The following is a 12639-nucleotide window of genomic DNA, read 5'->3' as shown; positions in this document are numbered from 1 at the left end:
TAATTAATTTTCATTGCAGCATTTTGAGCTTGCGTATTTAAGTGGTATATAATCAGCAAGTTATAAATAAATTCAGATTATACATGTATGTTCCCAGAGGTGACATGTGTAAGTACATTAACTAAAACCATGCATCTAAAATTGTGACTACCCTCATGGGGCGCCTGGATGGCTCAGTTGGTTAAATCTCTGATTCTTGATTTCAGTTCAGGTCACAGCCTCAGGGTTGTGAGATTGAGCCCGGAATGGAGAGGGAGACTCTCCCTCTGCTCCTCTCTTCCACCTGCCCCTGCTCCCACACATACGTGTTCTCTCTCTCTCTAAAAGAATAAAATAAAATTATGACTAACCTCTTTTTAAAATGCAGAAATATACAATTATACTTTCTTTTTAAATGAAGAGATTATATACTTCGAAAATCAAATTTGGCTTATATCAGAGATGGATGACAGCTACAAGATTGTACTCTTCAAAGCCAATTACCTAATTTTTTTTGTAATAGCAATGACATTAAAAGGAAATTACCCCTGCATTTTAATTGCCAATCTAGCATTGAAGAAAGTTCTGCAAAAAAGTAATGCAACTTCTGAAAGGCTTCAAACTCCAAATTAAAATCTGCGAGGCTCAGATCAAAATCGAGAATGTTGCAAAGGAAAAAGAAAGATACAGTTGGTTTATTGGATGGAATCAAAAGTTGTTGACATTTCTTTGAATCTTGAATTCATTTCTCTAAGTATTTCTTTCTATTAGTTTTTCTTAGTGTTGCAAGTTATCTCAAATAGCTTACAAAGTTCTTGGCAAAGAACTTCTATTTGCTGTAGAACAAAACTGTTCTGTGTTGACTTAACAGTGTATGTATTTTTGCTATAAAATTGTATCATGGAAGACATGTAGCAGTTTTTCCACTAAAACGAAACAGTGTAACATTTTGTTCTATCAGCACTGCATTTAAAAAATGTTAATGTTAAACACAAAGAACCATTATCTTATTTGGCTATGAGATACTGAGTTGGAAAAACCTACAGTTCTTCTGTGTTTCCCCTTTCCTCTCACACTACTGCCACCCTCAATACTTCTGATACTTCTGGTCACCAAATGTGTGGAGGGTTCCCCATATCGAGCAATTCTCCAGGACACCTACAGGGTGTCCTACAATTTAGCTCACTTCTGACACTATCTACCTGGAGAAAATGCCATAGGTTAAGGGCTCTCACCCCACTTCAGATGTCAATCTCAAGCAGTAGGTCCTCAGCTTACCCACAGTTTCTGTCCGATGTGGCTACAAATCAGTGGTTCCCACCACTCACTCCCCGGATTCACAGAACTGAGCAGTTCACAGAACTCAGGGAAATGCTTACTTACGTTACCAATTTATTAAAGGATATGATTGAGGATACAGATTAACATCTGTCTGAAAAGATACATAAGGCTAAGTCTGGCAGGGTCCTGAGCACAGGAGCTTCTGTCCCCATGGAACTGGGGTACATCGCCCTCCCGGTACATGGATATGTTCACCTACTTGGAAGTTCTCTGAAACCCTTTCAGTTGGGATTTTATAGAGGCTTCCCTCACATAGGCAGATAAATTATTAACTCCATTTCCAGCCCTTCTGCCTCTCTAGAGGATGGGGGTCGGTGAAGCTAAGGATCTCAAGCCCTAATAATCACTTGGTCTTTCTGATAACCACCCCCCATTCGAGAACCAAAGAGGATCCCACCCAGAGTCACCTCAATAGACCAAAAAAAAAAAAAAAAAAAAAAAAAAATGCTCCTCATGCTCTTATCATTTAGGAATTTACAAGGGTTTTAGGAGTCCTGTGTCAGGGACTGGGGATGAAGACCAAATATATATTTCTTATTATGCATCTCAATGTCATAGATAGATTTTAAATCTTTTATTAAGAGAGAAAGCCTATAAACAGAACACAGAATTTGAAGTTTAAAGGTTGAAGAACCACAAAAGGCAAAATACAATCATGCGGTTTAGAAACTTGGAAAGAGGTTAAAGGCACTAAGTATCTAAAGATCTGAGTCAAAATCTGGGCCTCCCCTCTTTCTAGGTGTCATACCTTTGCTAAGTAACAACCTCCCTGAACTCCAGTTCCTTCACCTGTCCAATGGGGATCACTACCTACTTCTTAGGATTGTTGTGAAAATTAAATAGTCAGTGTAAGATGTCTGGCTTGTCACATGGTAATTTAACAAATATTTATTCTGTATCTTTCTCTTCTCTAAGAGTTTAAGATCTAGTTGGGACTATATGCTGTACACCCAGGAGGGGATAAAGAAAAATCCAAGAGGTAAGCCACAACTCACATGCACTGAGGTGGCTTGAGAAGATGATCTTTAATGTCCCCTCCAGCTCTAAACATCGATTATTCTATGACAGCTGTATGAGAAGTGTCATGGGGCAGTGCATGATGAATCGGCAATAGGGAAGTGCAGACAGTAAGTGCTGGGAGGTCGAACAAGCGAGCATCTGCCCTGGGCTGGAATGGTTTTGGAAGACCATTAAAAAATTCTGAGCGGTCTGAGCTACAACAAAAGCCCAATTCAATTAGGAGAGCAACTGGCAAGAGTCTGATTATAATACAAATGCAGGCCTAGCTGAGGAGAATAAGAAACATAAAATACTGTGGAGGAAGAAGAAAGGAAAATGCAGTGTCAGCAATTTGGTTTCTGAAACACACAAAGAATATTAAGTAGCTATTGTGCTTTTCATCCTTACAATAGTCTTTTAAGGTAGGCAAAGTATATCAGCCCTGCTGAGAATCTCTCACTAGTGAGAAAACTGTTAGAAATGCGTTTGGTTACAAATAATAGAAAACCTGCTCAGCATTGGCTTAAACAAATAGAATTTTTTTTCTTAAATAGAAAGAACTCTAAAGGTGAATAGCCTAGGGTTGGAGCCACCTCATAATAACACAATCAAGACACAGTTTCTTTCCAGCTCTCTGCCTCAGCATCCTTAGCGTGATGGCATATGCCCTCACTGCTTGTTGCCTTCTGGTCAGGATAGGGCATCACATTTGCATTCCAGACAGGAAGCAGACAGAAAGGCAAAGGAGCAAAGAACAAGGGCAAAAGGGCACATCCATTGAGTCTGTGCCTCTTTATTAAGAAAGCTGAAGTTCTCCGGGATGACTGCCCAATAGACTTCCCCTTCTAACCTGTTCGCCGAGATTGTATCTCATGGTTGTTCTGAGTGGTAAGGATACCGAGGAGATGCGGTTTGTCAGCCAACGAACAGCGTAGACAAAAGTATTGAAACCTTGTGAAAAAAATTACTACAAGAGATAAAAGCAGGGAATTGTTTTCCTTAAACAGAAAATTTTACCCTGCTTTTTAAAGAAATCAGACATTTTAAAACTTCGTGATAATTGTAGATTCACAAGCACTTGTAAGAAAGAACACAGAGAGATCTCCTAAACCTTTAATCTGTCCCTGCAATGGGTTACATCTTGCAAAACTGTAAGCACAATATCACAACCAGGATATTGACTTGGATATAACCAACATACAGATCGTTTTCATCACCACAAGGATCCTTCACGTTGTCCTTTTATAGCTGCACCTACTTTCCTCCTGCCCTTTCCTTCATTCTTAATTTCTGGCAACCATTCATCTATTCTCCAGCTCTCTAATTTTGTCATTTCAGGAATGTTACATAAATGAAATCATATGGTATATAACCTTTCGGAAATGGCTTTTTCACTCAGCACAATTCTCTGGAGAATCTGGAAATTCACCCAGGTTGTTGTTTTGTACAATAGTTTGTTTCCTCTTATTGCTGAATGGTATTTCATGGTATGGATGTAACAGTTTATTCACTCTTTGAAAGATATCTGGGTTGTTTTGGCTATTGCAAAACAAAACAAAACAAAACAAAACAAAAGCTACATTTGTGTACAGGTCTTTAGGTGAACATAAGTTTCAATTTCATCAGGATAACTGCCTAGGAGGGCAGCACCTAGATTGTATGATAGTTGCATTTTTGGCTTTTTAAGAAACTGCTAAGCTGTTTCCTAGAGAGGCTATACCATTTTGCATTCCCACCAGCAGTGTGTAAGTAATCCAAGTTCGTTGCATCCTTGCCAGCATATGGTATTAGCACTATTTTTTATTTTAGCCATTCTGATAAATGGGTAGTAATATCTCATCTTTTTAATTTGCATACTCCTAACGGCTAATGATGTTAAACATCTTCATATCTGTTTGTTTGACTACTGGATATCCTCTCTAGTGAAATGTCTCTTCATGTTTTTTTGCCCATTTTCTAATTGGATTGTTTTTTGACTTATAAATTTTGAGAGTTCTTTATTTTATTTTGCTTATTATTTTTAGTTTATTATTTTTTTAAACCACATCCAATATGGGGCTCGAACCCATGACCCAGAGACCAAGAATTGCACTCTCTTCCAACCGAGCTGACCAGGAGTCTCAAGAGTTCTTTATATGTGCAAGATCCTGGTCTTCGGTTGGATATGGTTTGAACATATTTTCTTCCACTCTGTAGCTTGCTTTTTATCCTCTTAACAGGGTCTTTCACAGCAAGTTTTTAATTTTGATAATGTCCAATTTACCAATTTTTTCTTTTATGGATCATGCTTTTGGAGTAAAGTATAAGAATTCTTTGCCTAGTCCTAGATCCCAAAGATTTTTTTCCTGAAATTTTTTGTAAAAGTTTCATAGTTTTACATTTCACCTTAAATCTGTGATCCATTTTGAGTTAATTTTTATGGATGGTGTGAGACTTAAGTCCAGGTTTATTTATTTATTTATTTTTGTTACTGGATGGATATCCACTTGTTCCAGCACCATTTGTTGAAAAGACTATCTTTCCTCTACTGAATTTCTTTTATACTTTTTCAAAAATCATGTGGGCGTATTTGTGGGTGTCTATTTCTGGTTTCTTTATTTTGTTCCAATGATCCATGTGTCTATCCCTCCACCAATACCACACAGTCTTGAATATTGTAGCTCCATATTAAATCTTGAAATCTGGTAGAAAGATTTTGTTTTTCCAAATTGTTTTAGCTGTTTCATTTCCTTTGCCTTTCCATATAAATTTTAGAATAACGTTGTCTACATCTACAAAAATATATATATCTTACTGGAATTTTGCCAAGAGTTGAATTAAATTTATATGTTAATTTGAGAAGGATTGACATCTTTACTGTGTTGAGTCTTTGAGTCCATTAAAAGAACATGTCTCTCTACTGATTTAGGTCTTTGTTTTTCTTTCATCAGCATTTTGTAGTTTTCAGCACACAAATTTTGTGCACATTGTGTTAGATTTACTTACATTTTTCACTTTTTTTTTTTTAGCAATTATAAGTAGTATTGTATTTTTAATTTCAGTGTCACATGTTCATTGTTAGTATATATAAATACAGTTGCTTTTTTAAAAAAAGATTATTTATTTTTGAGAGAGAGAGGTGGGGGAGGGGAAGAGAGAGAGAATCCTTAAGCAGACTCCCTGCTGAGCGTTGACCCTGAGATCATGACCTGAGCCAAAACCAAGAGTAGGACTCTTAACTGACTGAACCACGCAGGTGCCCCAAATATAGTTGATTTTTAATGTTTGGCTTGGATCTGTGACCTGATGAACTCACTTCTTAGTTCTAGTAGGGTTTTGTGCTGTTTTGTTTGTTTTTTTTCTAGATTCCTTGGGATTTTTCCATTTAGGCAATCATCTCATTTGCATTTAAAGGCAGTTTTATTTCCTCCTTTCTGATATGTTTGCTTATTTACTTTTCTTGCCTTATTGCACTGAACAGAACTTTCAGCACTGTGTTGTACAGGAGTGGTAAGACTGAACATGCTTGCCTTGCTCCTAGTCTTAGAGGGGGAAGCATTCAATCTTTTACCATTGAATATAATGTTAGCTGTAGGATTTTTATTGATGCTCTTTATCAAGTTGAACAAGTTCTGCTCTATTTCTATCTCACTAAGAATTTTTATCATGAATGGATGTTGAATTTTGTTAAATGTTTCTTCTGCATCAGTTGATATGATCATGTGATTTTTTTTTTTTTTTTTTAGCCTGTTAATATGGTGGATTACATTGATTTTTTAGTATTGAACCAGGCTTGCATCCCTGGAATAAAGTTCACTTAGTCATGGTGTATAATTCTTTGTGTGTATTGCTAAATTCTACTTGCTAATACCTTGTTAAAGATTTTTGCATCTATATTAATAAGGGTATTTGTCTGTAGTTTTAGTCTTCTTTCTTTCTTTCTTTTTCTTCCTTCCTTCCTTTCTTTTTTTTGTACTGTCTTTGTCTGGTTTTCAAAAAAAGTTTCAGAAAACGAATTGGAAAGTGTTCCCTTCTCTTTTATTTTTTGAAAGAGATTTTGTAGAATTGATGCTAATTCTTTAAACATCTGATAGAATTCTCTAGTGAAATATCTGGAAGGTTCTTTTGGGGGGAGGTGGGATTTTTTTATTACAAATTCTATTTCCTTCTAATTATTGGGTTATTAAAATCCTTTACTAAATTTGGGGTGTGTTGTGGTGGTTTTTGCTTTTTGAGGAGTTGGACTATTTCATCTAAGTTTTCAAATTCTTGTGTGCAGGTTTGTTCATAGTATTCCCCTATCAGTCTCTGACTCCCTGCCAGTTAAGTAAATCTGCAAGATAATCAAAAACATTGTACACATCATCAACTTTTAGTTCCTTATAAAAATCGCTCTCAGAGCCATCTTACTGCTCCAAGCTGGAGACATCTTATTTATTTATTTATTGGGAGAGAGCACTAGTGGGGAAGGGGCAGAGGAAGAGGGAGAGAGAGAATCCCAAGCAGGCTCCATGCGGGGTGCTCAGCCCCACGACCCTGAGATCATGACTCGAACGGAAATCAAGAGTCAGATGCCCAACTGACTGAGCCACCCTGGTGCCCTTGGAGCCACCTTATTGTACCCTCTGTGTAGCACAAAGCTGTCACCTTGGGATTTTGCCTAACTTCTCTCCTGTTTCCTATTTCCTTTGTCTTCCTTTTTCTTGGTCTATATGGGTCAGTAACTTCCTCAGAAGGATGCAACTGAAATGATCTTTATTATACACTCACATTTTATTGATAGTTTTGGCTTAGAATACAATTCAAGATTGGAAATAATTTTACTTCAGAATTTTCAAAGTATTTCTCTATTGCTTTCTTGTTTCTGGCATTGCTGTTGAAAGTTTGAAGCTATTCTGATCTCAATCCTCAGTATGTGACTTGTTTTTTTCTCCCCAGAAGTTTCCAGAATCTTTCTTTCATCACCAGTGTTCTAAACCTCATGATAATGATCTCTGGTATGTACCTATTTATATCCATTTTGATAAGAATATGGTAGATCCTTTCAATTTGTGAATCCGTGTCCTTACACTTTGGAAAATATTTCTTGGATTGGTTTTCCAGTAATAATTTTTATAATAATTTGGGAGATTAATTGGGAGACCATAGTCAACAATCTGAAGTGTCCCAAAACAAAGCAGCTGCACACCCAGGCATTTTAGAAGGTACTTTTCTGACATCCAAATTTGCTTACTTACACTCCCTGTACATCCTTGGGATCTGCCCTGAAACTCAACTTCAGATGCTATAGAAATGCCCATGTAATAAAAGTAAGTTCATTTCTAAACAGTTTTGAAAGGCACATTCTCCCCATCATCTCCAGACTGGCAGGTCACTGCAAGTACAGTTTTGATGTCTTCTCCATTCCTGTTATCAGAGTGAACTGAGCAAACAGCAACAAGCCATCTTTGAGATCACCTGAGAGGAAGAAGTGAGGAGGATTTCATCATAAATGGGACAATGACATGGTAGCAATTACTGAAAAGAGGGACTAGAGCAAAAATGTCAGTTTTGTATCTCCAGTTTCTTAGTTCTTTTGGACCCAGGACATACAGAGTTTTATTGTTAAAATTTATTTTGGTGTTTCTAAATTTGTTCATTTCTCATTTTTTCTTCATTCATCTTTTCTTTTATGAAACCTGTAAAATATATCATTATAAAATATTTCTTCATCTATTACTGTAGTAGTAGTAGTTCTCTTCCATCATTAACATCTTAAAGCTAGAGGCGCCTGGGTGGCACAGCGGTTAAGCATCTGCCTTCGGCTCAGGGCGTGATCCCAGCATTCTGGGATCGAGCCCCACATCAGGCTCCTCTGCTATGAGCCTGCTTCTTCCTCTCCCACTGCTTGTGTTCCCTCTCTCGCTGGCTGTCTCTATCTCTGTCGAATAAATAAATAAAATCTTTCAAAAAAAAAGAAACCATCTTAAAGCTAGAGGTCATTCAGTGATTATATCTTTTTCTTTTTTAAGATTTTGTTTATTTATTTGACAGAGAGAGAGAGAGAGCATAAGCAGGGGGAGTAGCAGGCAGAGGGAGAGGGAGAAGCAGGCTCCCTGCTGAGCAAGAACTCCCCCCCCACCCCCAATGTGGGGTTCGATCCCAGGATCCCAGGACCCTGGGATCAAGACCCCAGCCAAAGGCAAATCTTTAATTGACTGAGCCACCCAGGTGCCCCACATCTTTTTAAAACTACAGTAGGGGCGCCTGGTGGCTCAGTCAGTTGAGCATCTGACTGGATTTTGGCTAGGGTCATGATCTCAGAGTCACGGCATTGCCTTAAATAGGGCTCTGCACTCAGCAGGGAATCTGCTCCTCTCCCTCTCCCTCTGCCCCTCCCTGCTGCTCACTCTCTCAAATAAATAAATAAATAAATAAATAAATAAATAAACAAATAAATAAATAAATCTTAAAAAAAAAAGACTATAGAAAAACATTACAAATTCAATCAATACCAATTTTGGAATTTGCAAAAGGGAAGAGATTTCTTGAGTATTATTGTAATTTTATTATTTTTTCTGTTTTAGTTACTGCAATTCTATGTGAGTTTTTTTGTATTTTTAAAACTTGTTGAAGTATAATATATATTCATGGATTATATTATAGCTAAGTGAATTTCACAATGAACACTCAAATTTCAGTGTTTGTAATCTCTTTCTTTTCTTTTCCTTTTTTTTTTTTTAAGAGAGAGAGAGCATGAGCAGGGGGAGGGGCAGAGGGAGTAGGAGAGAGAGAATCTGAAGCGGACTCCATGCCCAGTGTGGAGCCCAGTGTAGGGCTTGATCTTATGACTCTGAGATCATGACTTGCCCTGAAGTCAAGAGTCAGATGCTTAACTGTCTGAGCCACCCAGGCACCCCAGGAGTTCCATTTTAATGCCAAGGTCAAACAGACAGAATTTAAGTTAGGAAAAATACACTAAGGCAAATATTTGAATAAGGACAGAGATCCTGAATATAAGGACTATGGGACAAGAGAACCCATTTTTCCAAGATGAGATTTGAGGATTAAATAAGAAGTGCAAAACAAATTTCTCTCTGGTGTAATTTTCCTGCAGTATGTCATTCTGAGACCAACCTTAGCAAGCTTATCCTAAGCTTGTGACAGAGACATTTGACACCAAGCACTTACTTCTGACATCTGGAGATCGTATCCGGAGGGGAGAGAAGTGTGAGGAGAGATGTAGGTACTTTCTGCCACATAAGTATTTCATTTGTGAAAAGCCTGTGGCCTTTCTGCGCTGAGGGTGCCTATGAGGGTCCATATTGTTCTGGGTTCCCATGGAACCTAAAGGGAATCTTTCACAATGTCCGGAGCCCTCGGCGTCCTCCTGCAAAGGGAGGAGGATGTCTGTCCTCTAACTCCTTGCAGCAGGAACCCACTTAGGTGACACCAACTCTGACTTCCAAACGAAACAGTATGTCTACAAAAGGGAAAGTGATGGCGTATTACAAATCTGGAGAGATCCTACGAGAAGCTTCTGCCGGCAGCTTGTGCCGTTGTTGCCATCAAAAAGCCAGCTCTTGTCGGTGTCGTATCCTCCAGGAACACCGGCCCGTGGGCTGTGCTGAAGTTGGCCGCTGCCACCGGAGCCCCTCCTCTTGTGGCCGCTCACTCCTGGAACCTTCGCCAACCAGGCCCAGGCAGCCTGCAGGGGCTGCGTCTCTGGTGGCTACTGGTCCCAGGGCTGCCCGCCAGCCTCTGGCAGAGATGTCTTACGTCAACCCGCCTGCCATCGCTCCGTGTACCCCAGACTCTCCTCTGCGCTGTGTGGACACTGCCATCCCACGCGACAGCACGGGGGCTCACGCAGCGGGTCCGAGGCGGTGGGTGCTGGCCTGGGGAGTTCTGCACACGTGTGGCACCGTCTCCCGTGAACCCCACAGGAGGCCACGCCTGATCTCTCCCGAAAAAGCTGTGATCACGGAGGAATTTCAGGGTGAATGGCTGCCCGGGTCCCGAATGTACCGCTTCTCAGCCTGCGGTCTCAGATGGTGTGCAGGTGTGCAAGGGTCCCCGTGCCTGTCCGGCCGCTCTTTACCGAAGACTGGAGCTCCCGGCCGCCGCTCAGGACGGCTCTGCAGCCCCCACTGCTCCGGCCGCTCAGAGCGCAGGAGCAAGCCCTGAGCCATTCCAAGCTGCTCTTCCACAGACTCTTTTAATTTTTTTTTTAAGGATTTTATCAATCTATCTATCTATCTATCTATCTATCCATTTAAGAGAGAGAGAGAGCACATGCCAGAGTGAGCGTGTGCGTGTGTGCAAGGGGGGGGAAGGACAGGACAGAGAGAATCTTTTGCAGACTCCACGCTAAGGACGGAGCCCAATGTGGGGCTTGATCTCATGACCCTGAGACCATGAGGTGAGCCAAAATCAAGAGTCAACTGAGCCACCCAACCATCCTTCTTCCATAGACTTTTAAACAGAAATGGATCTTTCCAGAAAAGGAAATAAGGTTAATGGAAAATAACCAGTCTCTTAAAAAAAGAAAGAAAAAGAAACAAGCCTGTGAATAATAGATGTCCGGAGCCTCAGAAAGGCATGCAGCCTGGTGTGGTAGTGAGGGCATGGGTACAGTTAGATTAACTGTGGTTCACGCCCCAGTTCTGCCACTTAACTCGCTATAGAACTCTAAGCAAGTTACCTAAGCTTCTGGAAAGTCACCCTGTCTGTAAAACGTAGGCTCCACAGGGTTGTCTGTGCTGTTCGCTGTTGTATATCCAGTGCACTGTGGCACTTGCTGCCTAATCAAATAGGGTATTAAGGGGCTATACTGAGAAAAAAAAAAAAAAAAGAGCAGCCCCTGACATTCAGAAGCTGGCCTGTATTCACAAGTAGCCTACATTCTCCTGTTAGACAAAAACAATTTCACAAAATATCCACCTCTGATAAGATTACTCTGACACCAAAATGAGACAAAGCAAGGCCACTGCATAATTTGTCCAACCATAGATAAATACAAGGGCACTGTGCTTCCCACAAAATACCAAACGCTCCCTCTCTTGGCCAAAATGAATAACTGCTACTGCTTTACTAACTGCAATTTTATCTTTTTCTTCTCTTCCTACGCGTAAGATTTGTTGAGATATCCATTCATAGAATTATGACAGCATACTTTCTGACAGCATCCAATCTAGAGCAGACCCCTGCTTTCTTAGAGCCTCTCTCAAGTTACCCAAGAGAGCCCAAATTCTATGATAGTTTTTTTCTTTTTTTTAAGATTTTATTTATTTTTTATTTTAACGATTTTATTTATTTTTTATTTTAAAGATTTTATTTATTTAATTGAGAGAGAGAAAGCAAGCAAGCAAGAGAGAGTGCAAGAGGAAAGGGGGTGAGAGGGGAGGGGCAGAGGGAAAAAGAGACCTCCCTGCTGAGAAGGGAGCCTGATGGGGTTGGGGGGTGCTCCATGGGAGGACCCTGGGATCATGACCTGAGCCAAAGGCAGATGCTTAACCAACTGAGCCACGAAGATGCCCCTATTTATTTATTAGAGAGAGAGAGTATGCGTGCACATGTGCACAAGCATGAGTGCGGGGAGAGGTAGAGGGAGAGGGAGAGAATCTCAAGCTGACTTCCTGCTGATCGTGGAGCCCAATGCTGGGCTTGATCTCATGACCCTGCGATCATGACCTGAGCCAAAATCAAGAGTCAGATGCTTAACCAATTGAGCCACCCAGGTGCCCCTAGGATAGGTTTTTTTCTAACACCCTCCTCATGAGACACTCCACAATTCCTCACAATATGTTTGCATTCACTTCTGTGAATAATAAACCCAATCTGTTTAACTACAGTTGTGTTCCTAGTGGTATTTGGCTTAAGGGAAATGACAATATGAATGAAAAAAATGGGAAGATAAGCTGTTTCTTCAGAGTTGTATCAAATGGATAATTAATTCACCAAAATATATTGAGGGTCTGTTTTGGACCAGGCACTGTGCTAGGTGCAGGATTCGAATATGGAGAAGAACGAGACTCAGACTGCAGTCCAGAAGTTGAACCTATGGAACATGCAGAGTAGAAAATTTATGATCCAATTTCATGTTGTTGGTGCCATTACAGAGGCATGCACCTTCTATAAAGATGTTGTAGGACCACACATAAAGGAGGAACATCTTTTTTAGACTTACCACCTCCAGAAGTGTAAGATAATAAATTTGTGTTATTTTAAGGCATAAAATTTATAATTTGTTGCAGCAGCAATAGGAAACTAATCTATGATACTAGAGCTTAATCTTGAAGGCAGACTGTCCCAGGCATAAGCAAAGCTAGACTAGTTCCTGTAGGACCTGCCAGCTATCTA

At 39.9% G+C, this 12639-nt stretch overlaps 1 pseudogene; it reads left to right on the top strand.

The window, feature by feature from the left end:
- Positions 1-9054: 9054 nt before the first annotated feature.
- On the top strand, positions 9055-10501 carry LOC113254151 (40S ribosomal protein SA-like; annotated as a pseudogene).
- The last annotated feature ends 2138 nt before the right edge of the window (positions 10502-12639 follow it).

This window comes from Ursus arctos, unplaced genomic scaffold, assembly GCF_023065955.2.
Source record: "Ursus arctos isolate Adak ecotype North America unplaced genomic scaffold, UrsArc2.0 scaffold_20, whole genome shotgun sequence".
NCBI classification, from domain to species: Eukaryota; Metazoa; Chordata; class Mammalia; order Carnivora; family Ursidae; genus Ursus; species Ursus arctos.
Note: the sequence above shows the minus strand (reverse complement) of the source record. Positions and strands in the feature narration are given on the sequence as shown.